Consider the following 13,325-nt stretch of genomic DNA (forward strand, 5'->3'; position numbering starts at 1 on the left):
CTTCCCCAACTTCGTTGCCCTTCTCTGGCCACGCTCCAGCACCGCATTGTCTTTCTTGTAGTGAGGGGCCCAATGCTGAGCACAGGATTCAAGGGGTGGCCTCACCAAGGCTGAGTACAGGGGCACCATCACCTCCCTGGTCCTGCTGGCCACGCTATTCCTGATACAAGCCAGGATGCCATTGGCCCTCTTGGCCACCTGGGCACACTGCTGGCTCATGTTCAGGCAGCTGTCAACCAGCACCCCCAGGTCCTTTTCCACCAGGCAGCTCTCCAGCCACTCCTCCCCCAGCCTGTAGCGTTGCCTGGGATTGTTGTGACCCAAGTGCAGGACCCGGCACTGAGCCTTGTTGGACTTCGTACAATTGGCCTCGGCCCATTGATTCAGCCTGTCTGGATCCCTCTGTGGAGCCTTCCTACCTTCAGGCAGATCATCTAGCTGTATTCCAGTCTAAAAACACTCGGTGATATGAGAAACACTGCTGGTTTTCCTTCGCGTCGTTAGTGAAATCCGAGTCTCCTTGAGATCGGTAGAACCGAGGTTCAGGACTGCAGGTCCGGTTTCAGAGTCAGGACTAGTGACGCCATAAAGCTATTACCCATAGAACAGCATCTGTGGTGCAGAGCACCCAGCTTGTGGCCATCGGAAGCAGCAGGACCGTGCAGAGCTCCAGCCTGGCTCCCAAAAGCCGGATAGCCGCATTACCAGAGCCGCGCATTAAACCAGTCACTCTTTTCTTTGAGCCCGGCTGTCTAGCTCAGGTGCCACCTGGCACGGATGCGGCCAGCCTGGTGCCAGAGGGTGCTTTCGGCACGGGCTAAAAGCGCTCTGTGCTCATCTCAGAAGGCAGGAACGTGTTACTGGGTGCCTCCAGTCACCTTCCCACCAATTCCTCCCCATCCTGCGGTGGGGGCAGGCAGCCTTCTGCGGCTCAGGCTGGGGTCACAGGGCTGTCATGGCTAAAAATGAGCTGCAGCTGAGATACAGTGGACGTGTGTTTGCTGCAACTCCGTAGGCAGTATAAAGCTGAAGGCAGCTGCTGAGAAACTGTTACTGCTCGGGGTTTTTTTGCCTGTTCTAGACCAAGCAACAAACTGCAGCCGTCGCCAGCAGTAACACATCTGATTTTTCGTATCAGATGAAAGAGAAAGTTTTAAGGTTCATTTGATCTTTATTTTTCCATTGTGTTAAATTGTAGAAAGCCTGTTATTATCTAGTCCCAGTACTTTACCAGTGCAGCGTGTTTTATTGCCAATGACTTTCTGATTTTGGAAGATAAACATTTTACTGCCTTGCTTCCTTTTTTCCCAGGCCTTTCATGTTCTTCCTTTTTGTCTTAAATGTCAGCAGAAGGACATTTGGTAAAGAGCAGGTGCAGAGAAGAGCTGCGGCTTTTGTTTTCTCTTGTCCTCCTCTTTTTTCTGGCATACCACAGAGGAATTGGCTGTGAATGGGGTTCCAAGGATCGTTGAGGACCAGCAACAGGTTTCAGTGCTGGCACCTTTGGTGTGGGAGAAATCGCTGGACGTTTGCAATTTCGGAGTCAGGCTCTGGCTGCAAGACTTTCAGACTCTCGCAGGCTCTTTCAGACTGCCTCCTGTCCCAAGGACATTTCCTTGGGCTGGCAGACAACAGCCAGGTGCCACAAGAAAAAGGATCGTTTCCTTTTCTGCCCTCAAAACAACCATTCTTGGCATTTGGCCTTGAAAAGGGGCAAACAGGCCACCCTGATACAGGGCAGCAGTGCCCTGAGAGCATCTGGGACCTGTGGCAGAAGAGACTGGGGCAAAGAGCCTGGTCCAGCACCTTCCGCGGCTTTCCCTCTGCTATTCAACTCTGCCCAGAGCCTCCCGCGGCTGGAGCCAAGGAGCCCGTTGGAAGGAGCAGCCCCTGCGGGGGCCTGCTGTGCCCCGGGGGGGCCTGTCATCTGGCCACGATCAGCGTCCATCCATATATCACTGTCATTGCTACGTAGAGGCATTGACTAGGCACTTATTTCCAGTGCAGGCTTCTGTCACTGTGTTTCTTGGAGAAGAGGATGCGTATTATTTGTGCTCATAACGGTCTCCAGCTAGGGGTCTTTTCTTCATCATAGTCCCTGGGCACACAAGCCTTTTCTGTTATCACAGTTTTGCCTTTTTCCTTAACTGTCCAACGAGGTTTGCTCTAGTATCGCTCATGGCAGTTACGTTCTCTTGTCCTTGTTTACCTATTGTGTGTTTTAGCACCAGTTTCTGTAGTCATAAGGTGTCCGTTTCAGACCTCTGAGTCACCACATCATGCCACCGTGGGTTTTTCCATCGGCCGACAGTCTCCCTAATCCTGTACGGGGCTTCATAGGTAATTGGGCTTGGGTGTCTCACACATTTTCACGATGGGCCTCTCGTCCTTGCGACTTCATCTGTTGAGTGGTCTTGGTTGCTGCCTGGTACGGTGTCCTGTCTTTTTGAGTGTTCTGGGTTTTTTCCATGTTTTCTGGTTTTTGTTTGAATTTTTTTGAGCAGGGTTTTTTTTTTATTCCTGCAGGTAAAGTCGGGTCTTCCTTTGACCTCCAGGTCCATGTGGCTTTTGTTCCTCTTTTTTGCCAGGTATCCTCACCACTGCATTCCCACGATGGGGGTGGTGGAGAGGGGAGCGGAGCACTCGGAGTTCTGGAGCATCTGGGAAGGTAGTGTTGGTCTTCCTCACATCTTTGTGGGGCTGACTCTGAGGAAGGCCAGTTTGTGAGTGTAGATTATGTGGGTACACTAATACCTTTCAGAGTGTGTCAGAGGGTAAGGTTTTTATTCCATTTTGTGTGGGAGAAGCCAGCTCTCTGACTGTTTTGGGGATGAGGTGGGGTACGCCTATGCTTTCGGGTCATATCTTATTTGCCAGACACTTTGAACTACTGGTATCTGATTTTCCAGGTGACTCATGAAAGGGTTTGGGGCACCCTGATGGCTGGTGCTGTCGCCAAAAGACAAAGCAAAGTTGCAGAGGGAGTCTTCCATTTATGGAGATGGGCTCAGTCATCTCCTGCACAAACGTCTGTTCTGTAGCGATGGGGACGGTAGCATTCTTTAGATTTCTTAAAGAACAAGGGGAGGATGGAGCAGGCTATCAGAGCATAATTGTTTCTGTTTCCTTTAGCAGTACAGGTGCCCGAGGACTGGCCTGCATTTGAGAAATGTCATGAGAATATGTGTTGACCATCAGTGGAGGAAGGAGCGTCCTTCGGGTGCCAAGGCGATGAAGCAGAGTCCTTATTTGTTCCATTTGATTTTCATCACGGGAGGGGCCTTGGACATGCGAAACATGGTCAATACGTTTGAGGCTACGAGGGATATCACGGATACCACTAGACAGGCATTAGAACTGGGTGCCCAGGTCAGACCTGACAGAACCATCCCACCACCTCAAGTAATACATACTTCTGTAGCTAGTTTTTAATAGCTCAGTCTGCATCACCTTTGGCCGATCTCGATTTGGGTTGCGGTCTACAGCTTCCTCACAAGGGAAGGAGGAGGGGCAGGCGCTGATCTCTTCTCCCTGATGACCAGTGATAGGACCCGAGGGAACGGCAGGAAGATATGCCAGGGGAGGTTTAGGTTGGACATTAGGAAAAGGTTCTTTACCCAAAGGGTAATGGAGCACTGGAACAGGCTCCCCCAGGAGGTGGTCATGGCGCCAAGCCTGACAACATTCAAGAAGCCTTTGGACAACACCCTCAGACATATGGTATGATTTTTGGTGTTGTCCTATGCAGGGACAGGAGTTGGACTCGATGATCCTTGTGGGTCCCTTCCAACTCAGGATATTCTATGATTCTAGATTGCAGTGCCAATCTCGATTTAGATTGCAGTGCCGATCTCGTCATATTCAGCATCTATCACTCAGGCCTCCTGTAACTCCTATGCAGCTGTGGCTTAAGACTTTTTAGCGCAGTGTTATCTAATAGTAGCATTCGGTATGCGAGCAGCTTCCAGCATCCCAGTCTCATGTCCTGTTTATGTCAACACTCTCATTTGAGAATGCTGTCTACAGAGGGGTTCTCTGTGCTGCAATTCATGGAGTCATTTATCGGTGATTTATCCATAAGTCTGTCACTATGCCAGCCACAGTCACTGGCTACCCATACCTCTTTCGACATTTGCGGGTCTGATTTTTTTTTTGTGCTCTATGTGTTTCCCCTTATATTTGAGTCAGCTGGCAGTAACTCTAACTTTTGTGTTGGTGAGTGGTTTGACTTGTTCTTGCAGTTAAAGTTATAGGTCTAGACTAAGCAATATGGTCAAGTGAGGTGCAATGGCAGAGGTGAGCAGACAGCACCACAGGCTGTGGTGGGGGTGAGGTCAGTTGCTTGGGTTGTGTGCTTTTGGGGTCTCTGTGTTGCCAGAGTATGTAAGTCAATGGGATTTTTAGTCCGTTTTGCATGGCCAACTCGCTTTCAGAAAGCAGTGTGTAACATCTGTGTGCCTCTCTGCATTTTCCTGAGGCAGGCCTGGCATTGAAGGCTGCAGTTCCTGAGACGCTGGGGATGCACTGACCATGTGAGTGGGCGCCTCACGCAGCCACTGACCCTGGAGGCACGGCATGGGAGGTGTGCAGAGCAGCGTTAGCCTGCTGGGGGGACAGGTGAGTCCTGGATGGGGTGGGAGACAGAGGAGGGATGGGTGTATACTTCTTATGGGTATTACTGTCTTTCTTGAGCCTGCTGATGTAACTGACTCAGCATGGCAGATGGGAGCACAAAGCACAGATTGACAAGGTTAGTGGAGTGAAGAAGTCAGCATGGGGACGGTTTACTGTTTGTTAGAGTATTTGTTACCATCTAGTTGACTTTGTTTTATTTTGCTGCAGATGCACAGCAGGGAGCCGGACACCAAAGGGAGATGGTAAGTGGATGTAGGAATAAGTGAGATTGTGTTTTACTTTGACGAGATGCAGCTGTGCCCTTGAGGCTTGTTACAGGTTCGCAGGAATGCAGCTGTGGCCTTGAGGCTTGTTACAAACAAGTTTGTGAAACTTAGAGGCAGAAAAATAAGGATGAGATTGGATACATCCCTGAAAGAGGAATTCGCGTGCACCAGCTTGAAGAACCAATAAGTAACTTACGCTGAAGAGACACGTGGACGAAAGACAGTAGCCAATGAAATGGGTTTTGCTTCCTCGTGAACATTAGATCATATTATAAAAGGGATAGATTGTAAAAATAAAGTGTCTTCGCTTGTCTTCGCCTGAACTCATATGCGGAGTCCGTGTCTCATTCTCTTCAAGTGGAGAACCATAGAAGGTTGGTGGGCACACAACAATGGAGGCAATAGTTCCATTGATGGTGCCTGTATGACCTGTTAATGCTGTGTTTTGAAGGTGTGAAACAATTCCCAAAATCACATGCGTAGCACCGTCCATCCCTGAGTGTGTAGAGCAAGGTGCGACACCAAGCATAGCAGCAGTTATTTTTGAGCTGTCTCATTGTTTGCGAGCAGGTGGCTGCTTCCAGGCACAACAGTCACTTTGTCTCGTTGGTTTTCTAGGTGCTACGGGAGATGCTGGCCACAACATCCAGTGTTAGACCGGGAGCGAGCGAGCAGAACACAACAAGGCTTCTGAGGAGGCCATCATTGCGGAAGATGCCAGAGCTGACTGGTGTGAAACCTGACTTATGGAACTCTGCAGATGATGAAGAGGAACCAGGTGATTGCAGTGACATCCTAGTTAGCCTAGGCAGTCTTATCCTAGGATGAATTCTGACCCCCTACCCTCTCAGAGCTAAGTTGAGGGGCTGATGCTATCTTTGTGTGGGGCTGCAGGGAGGGTTTTTAAATTCTTTGTGGGAGAGAGGGAGGTTTGGAATAGGACACATTTGGTCAGAGAGGGTCAGTGTCCTCTATGTAATACATGAGCATGTGCCAGGCAGGGCAGTTCCAGCCCATGTAGTTTGTGCCATTTGGTTTTTGTGTGCTATATCATGTGTTACTCAGGTCTTGATGTTCCCATTGTTCTTTGTGCCCGGTGGGCATATCGGTAGCCATACTGAGGGTCTCGCCTGCCTCAACGCACCAGCATAATGAGGCTAACTGAGCGCTTCCTTTCTTGTGTTAGAAGCTTAACACACGGATCTCTCTTGTGTGTGTCTCACATCTGAGGTTTACGGATGGTCATCACTCGCAGTGGTGATCCAGGACCCGTCAGCATACCCACTGTCGAGCAGTCCATTTTCATGGAGGCCTTTTCTGGGATTTCTCTATGTCTTTCTGGTCATGGGTTGTGGCACTTGACTTTTCTGGGGCAGCTGTAGATTCTTCCTTGAAGCCACATAGGTCTTCTCTCCTAAAGGTATCTTCCCTCTGGGAGTAATTCTTGCCAAAAGTCTTTTTACGTCTCTGGGTCAAGTCATTTGTCTTGTTTGTGTGCAGTGGCAGACTGCACATGTGTCTGGGTTGGAGCTGCTCTGCCTGGGGGCACAGCAATGGTAGCGTCAGGGGAAGAATAGCAATAAGAGTCCCTGGTTAATGTTAATATACTTCTACTGTTTAATTACAGACCATACAGTCCTCCTCAGAGCAAGTAGCCATCAGCAGCTGGTGGGGTGCAGAGGGGAAGACTGGAGCCATCTGGAAGAGGCAGCTAGAGTGGTAGTTGAGCAGACTGAATCTCAAAGGTATTAAGGCTTGTATGCATAGGGCTTAATGCTTGTATCAATTAGTCTTAATATTGATTTTAAGTGTTCAAATCACTCTAGCTTTTAAAGGCTGTCTTGTGTTTTGACCTGCTTACCTAGAATCCACCTTGAGCTCAACTGCTCTCCTCTCCCTTGCTCTGACTGAATTCCTCTACTGGCTGCTGTGCTATTTTTCTAACATGCTGAAATATCGCTTGGGATTTTTGTTTTTCAGGTGTCTTGTTGTAAGCATCTCATGATGCTCGCTAGGTACCCCCCGGCCCAGGTTGGCCTGCCGGTCGTGAAGCGTCCCAAGGGTAAGGGGCCGGCCCCGTGCCTGGAGGCTCCTGGCTCTGTCTCCAGTGGGTGCCCCACGGGTGCGTCAGCGAGGGCTGTCTGGTGGGGAGAGTCCTGGGCCAAGAGGGAGCGGGGAGGTTCGTTGCCCCGGGGAGCCCGTCCCAGTGCGGGAACGGAGGGGGAGCACGGCAGAGCAGAGCCTGAGCAAGAGGTGCGTCACCATCCCCTGGCAGGCTCCCCCCGCGGCGTGGGGCAGCCACCGGCTTGCGGGACAGGGGCTGGGGGGGGCTGCAACCGTTTGGGGGGGCGCATACGTATGTGCGTACATATGTAAATGGCATTATTAAAGTAGGGAGCTGCTGGTCAGGGCTGTTTTCCTTGGTTTTGTGCCTTTTTTGGGGGGTGAATAAAAAGAGGGGGTACGGGGGGCCTGGAGGGTGATGATGTCATTTGGGGCACCCCCATGTCACTGGAAGGAGCGATAATGAAGCAGAGGAGCAGGTGAGTTGGGGGATGGGAGGTCACGGGGGGGGTCCCCCCAGAAAAGGGAGGGTCACAGTCCAAAAATGACTGAAAATTCATGTGTGTGATTAAAAATATTTAAAACTGTAAATATGGGTATGAGGTGTTGCAGTAGAGAAAAAAATTTCATTTTTATATATTGCAAAATAATATTCATTTATATATATAAAAAAGGATTTTAAAAAACCCTATACTGTATTATATAAAGAATTTTAGAATATAAAAAAATAGATATACACATAGGGCTTTAAAATACAAAAATAACTTGTGTATATATATTAAAAAAATAAATGAGTTTAGAATGCAAAAAAAAGATATATGTGAAGGAATTTAAAATAGAAAAAGGTGAATAGGTAGAGCTATCTACACGTACTGTGTGTTACACAGTAAGTCTAAGTAGATATACGCAATCTAAATAAAGATTATAAGTGTGAACAGATAACTAAGTCTAGATATAATTGTAAGTAGATATCTAAGTCTAAATAGAGAAGTCTAAGAGATGTTAAAGTGTCAAAATATATAAGTCTAAACAGCTAGCTACTCTAAATAGGTGCTCTATATAATAAGTGTAAATAGTCGTGTATGTGTAAATAGACATAATGTATAAGTGTAAATAGACATGGTCTAAATAGACATAATATGCAAGTGTAAATGTATAAAAGTGTAAATAGACATGGTCTAAACAGGTATAAATATATATGTGTAAACAGATAATATATAACACACACATATTCCCTGAATATATATATGTATGTGTAAATAGATACATAAGTGTAAATATCTATGCTATGTAAGGTTTTTAACACGCAAAGGAACCCTATCACTAGTTGTTATGTTGTGGAAAAGTGCCAAAACAACCCAGAACTGAATATTTTGGAAAAGGAAAAAAACCCCAATTTTTGTATTATGGAAAAGCAAAAAAACCCCTAATTTTTGTATTATGGAAAAGAAGGGGGGAAAAAAACCCAAAACAAACACCCAACTACCCACCCAAAACCTCCCACCACCTTAGGCAAAATTTGGGGTGAAATGCTGGCAGTTTGAGGTGCATTGCTGGGGATTATCTGGTGTGGATTCATTCTCTGGAGTGGAGAGATGCACGCACTTCCCTGAAAAAAAACAAAAAACCAACAAAACCCCACAAATGGCATCGTGAAGGCAGGCGAGAAGATGCTGCAAGCTGCTATGTTTATCAGGAAACAGCTGCGAGTTGGAAAAGGGCAGAGAAATATAAGCCCTGTACCCCCAGTAAGCAGTTGCTGTCTTTGGATGGTACAAACTGGGCTGAAGTATCAGTCATTTGTCATGCTATGGAAAACAATAATTAAGATGATGCTGCGCCGAGCGACCAGAGGTTGGCACCGCAGCTCGGGAGCTGCGCGTACGTGGTGGCGTCCATGTGATCCATGCTGCCATTCGCCAGTAAAAGCAATGCGATCCCATGGTGCCTGCGGGGTCCGTGTGGTACACCAGTAAGTGTAAATTTGGGCGGGTTTATACTAAACACGTAGCAGGATAAATATTGCTGTAGTTTTCTACGAAGGTGTGCTAGATTTGTGCAACTGCAAATATGAAGGGAATAAAACACCTCGGCTCTGTGTGTTAATTAGGCTAATGACCCCAGATTTGGGATAACAGCAGGGGCAGCCACGCCATGTGGCTGGCGTTGACTGGAGCCACGCTGGGGGCTCGGCAGGGTGTGCGGGTGCGTTGGCAGGCAGGGGGAACGGTGTCCTCGCAGGGTTAGAAAGCAGGGAAGGCCGCCTCTCGCAGCTATGCCGAGAGCTGTTGTCCTGGGGCAAGGGGCTTCCAGTTGGCCATGTTGGCTCCTCAGAGCGTGCCGGGAGCTGTAGTCTTGTGGCACTGAGCTGCCGGGTGGCCAAGCTGCGTTTGCCAGTGCACGCCAGGAGGTGTAGTTTTTATGGACGTGGCCGCCAGGCAGCCACGTTGCTCTAGGGTACGTACGGCAAGGCGTAGTCCTTGCTGCCGCTGCGGCGTGGCGCAAGGTGCAGTTTTGTTGCAGGCTTCACGTGGTTTTCTGCAGGCTTCTAGCTGCAGCCACTCCTGCACAAGCGGTGCAGCCACACCTCAAGAGTGTGTGCGTGGTGGCGGGCTGCCCGGCATCCGAATAACGGTGCTGCAGGTGAGGCGCTGCACATGCACGGAGGTGCCGCTGTGGTCTATGTTGCTGTCTGCTGGTAAGGCAGTATGATACTGCAGTGCATGCAGGGTGATGCTGCCGCACTCGTTGCTACCTCCTGGTAAGGAAACGGCCGTGCCGCCCCATGGGCACGCTGTTGGTGGGCGCTCAGCGCGCTAAACGTAAAACATAAAAGCCCTGTTTTAGTTCAGCAGGGCGCTTTGTGCACCTCTTTTCCCCTCCGAGCCCTTCCCGAGTCCACCTCTGTTACCCCGGTCGGTCCTTCCGTCCTCTCACCCATTCGGCGTGCCTCCATTTGGTCCCCAAGGACATCCGTCCTTTGTTTGACTCCCTTTAGAGCTCATTGTGTCCTCGAGACTTCTTTGGTCTCTCTGGCCCTCTCCGATCCCTGCGACGATGCCTCTCGTTCTGTCGAACCTTTTCTAAAGCCATCTTTGTGCTCCGCAGCAGTCCCTTTGGTTTTTTGTCTTACGGTACGTTTCTATTTGGTGGCTGGTACCCCAAAGACATCTACCATCGGTTCAGATTTCCTCTTGAGTTTTTCAAGATAGATCTTTTTATCGATAGATCTCCCATGGTTTCTTTTGTTGTTGTGTTTTGCAACTTATATTTGTTCTAGCTATGTAGGCATTCATTCAGCTGCCTTATACAGCCTCTGAGATGTTTTTTGTATTTCTATGGGGTTTTTGTGTTTTTCGTCTCTTAGGACTCATCTAGTTCTATTAAGGGAGTCTGTCGGAGAGACCATTGAGGTGACTGTAATGTTGGTGATTTACAGTAAATAATTTACTTTGCGACCGGAGGAATTTTTGAGAAAGGATTTTTATGGGATCTAATTACACTTTGTCATTCAGTTCTATCCAGGACGTACTTCCGGTGGAAGTTAAGTAGCGCACGTGGTCTCACTAAAAATGAAGCGTAACCCCATAGCATCGTGTTTTTTTATGGGAAACTAAAGCGTGTAATTTTTGGTAATAATGTCGCTAACAAGTTTAACGGGTTTCTTTCTTACATAGTTTAGTAGGATGTCTACCTCATTCGATCTGCACCCCAGAAAAAATACATTTAATTCCTTACCCGGTCACGTTGCTAATGCGATAGGTGCTGTTGCTGTAAAAGAGCAGATCTTCTCGTTTCTAGTAAGGGTCACTTTCCCCATTTAAGTCTTTTGCACATTGCAAACCTAAGGCATGGGTGAAACCTCCCTGCTGTTCCTCCGGCAGCCTTTATGCCATCTGGTGGTTTGTCCCTCCCCTTTCCCAGGTGAATGTGGGAAGGGCGGTGGGCTGGGCCAGGGGTGTATGAGCCGCAGCCTCGCCTTAGGGAGCTCATTCTGCTTTTGGGTTTCATGGGTGTTAGCGTTCTGCTGTTCCTTCAGTCAATTGCTGATTTTGACCTGCTTTAGCTATTTGAGTAGGTGTTTTTTGATATTGAGAGAAGCAGAAGTGTTTGTTTGAGGTAAGGGCTGTGGGACTAGTCAAGGTTCAGCAGCATATATAGTAAAAAATACACTTCTGTGCAGATTTTTTTCTTTTTTTTTTTTCTCCTGAGTATTGTACTGGGTGTTCAGGAGTAGCAAGATGGATTAATAGTCTGAGCTTGGATTTTCTTTTTTTATTCTAAGTGTGTTGTATATTTTTGGAATTCCCGGTTCTATTGAAGATAGAACCTTGTTTTTTTCACTAGTTTTGCCACGGAAGTTCTTGACACCTTTTCTTAATAGTACTGATGGTGAGATGATCTAGCAGGGGTTAAGGTGGGCATCTTGTATCCATTTGTATACGGAGTTTTAACATTTTTCAAGAAAGCAGCAGGGACATAAGGCATAGTGTCTTTCAGGGTACGGAACGGTCCATCCTCTTTCTTAATTGCTGACAGAGTACCACGTTGTCCCTAGAACCTTTGCGGATTGCAGTAGGCTCCTCATAGATCATAAGCGTGAGGACTTAACTTATTTTGTGGGTCTGTAGCAGAGCCTGGAGTCTACAGGAAGATGAAAGGTAAGGGGAGCTCGCAGAACATGGGGCACAGCTTTGAAGAGCAGCTCCAGAGGAGCGGCTGACATGGGAGGTTCAGGGTTGCAAATACAGGGAAGGAGCTGTTGGGAAGGAGTGGCTTTCCTTCCCTGCGGGTTCAGGAGAAGAGAAGGGGTTTCTCTAAGTTCTGGGACCAGGGGATGGTTGGGTAAGGGAGGCAGGTTCACCATTTTTTTTCAGATGGGTTGTGCAGTTTAATTTGGTTTTTGATCACTTCTGTTCTGGTTTTGTCTCTCCACAGCTGATGGGAGATAGGAAGAAGTCATGAAAGACGCAGCATAAACTGTCTGGGCTTCCGCATAGGAACATGCTTTCTGAGATGAGACTTGTCTGATGTTTGGCCCTGCATTGGGTACATTAAGGTACATAAAAATATACCCTCTGGAACTCTCAGGTCTCTACTCCTCCATGCCTCTTACTTCATTCCCTGAGATAATTTTTGCGTCTGTCCCTTCACCGTCCATCAGCGTGTCACAGAAATTGTAACTTAGAGGCATTGACTAGGCACTTATTTCCAGTGCAGGCTTGCGTCACTGTCTTCCCTTGTATTTCTTGGAGAAGAGGATGTTTATTTGTGCTCTTAAAAATCTCCAGGGAAGGGTGTGTCTTATCACAGTCCTGGGCATGCAAGCTTTTTCTATTTTTCTCTTTTTGCCTTTTTCCTTAAGTGTCCAACGAGGCTTGCTCTAGTGTCGGTCATGACAGCAATGTTCTTGTTTACAGTGTTTTTAGCACTAGTTTCTGTAGTCGTAAGGTGTCCATTTTAGATCTTTGAGTCACCGTGTCACGCTGTTGTGGTTTTTCCATTGATGGACTGCTGTTGTAATTCCCGACGGGGCTTTGCAGGTAATTGGGCTCAAGGGTCTAGAGCCCCTTTTGTGGCAGACCTCTCGTCCTCACGGCTTCATCCATCGGGCTTTTGTGGGGCTGCCGTAGGTTCTTCCTCACAGCCCCATCGATCTTATTGCCTGTTGGCATCTCTGGGCCAGGACTCATTCCTTTTGCCAAGAGTTTTCTTAGATCTCCGGGTCATGTCATCTGTAGTATTTGTGCGCAGCGTCGGTCTGCATGTGTATGCGTCCGGGTTGGAGCCGCTTTGCCTGGGGGCATAGCGATGGTAGAGTCAGGAAGGTTAGCACGAAGAGCAATGGTTAATGTTAATATGCCTAGACTGTTTTGGCAAAGGTGGTACAGGCTATTTCCGAGCGAGCGGCCATCGGCAGTAGGCGAGGACGAGAATTTCTGTAGCATTTGGCGGGTGCCGAGGGGATGACCGGAGCTGTCTGGGAGACTCGGCTTGAATGCTAGAGTGCTGCTAGTTGAGCAAATGGAATCTCAAAGGTGTTAAGGCTTGTATATGTAGGGCTTAATACTTGAGTTACGTATTTCTTTTAATGGCAGGGTGTACTTGGGCTCTAGATGGTATTGCTGAATGGGAACAAGACTACTGGAATCGGTTAAGCTATCGCTCTGCATCCGGGTGACTTGTTTGATATTATTCCTTTTGCAGATGCAGAAGGACGAGCCGTGAGGGGCAACGGCGAGGTGAGCACCGTAAGAAGGCGGGTCAGCGTGTGGTGTTAGAGGGAAGATGTGACCGGTAGCTATATGACTAGGTTGCGGTTTGTGTTTTTGTTTGAAGGTGTGAGGCCATGTGGGATCT

This window comes from Nipponia nippon, unplaced genomic scaffold (assembly GCF_047370975.1).
Source record: "Nipponia nippon isolate SJK-2023a ecotype South Korea unplaced genomic scaffold, ASM4737097v1 scaffold_2, whole genome shotgun sequence".
Classification (NCBI taxonomy): domain Eukaryota; kingdom Metazoa; phylum Chordata; class Aves; order Pelecaniformes; family Threskiornithidae; genus Nipponia; species Nipponia nippon.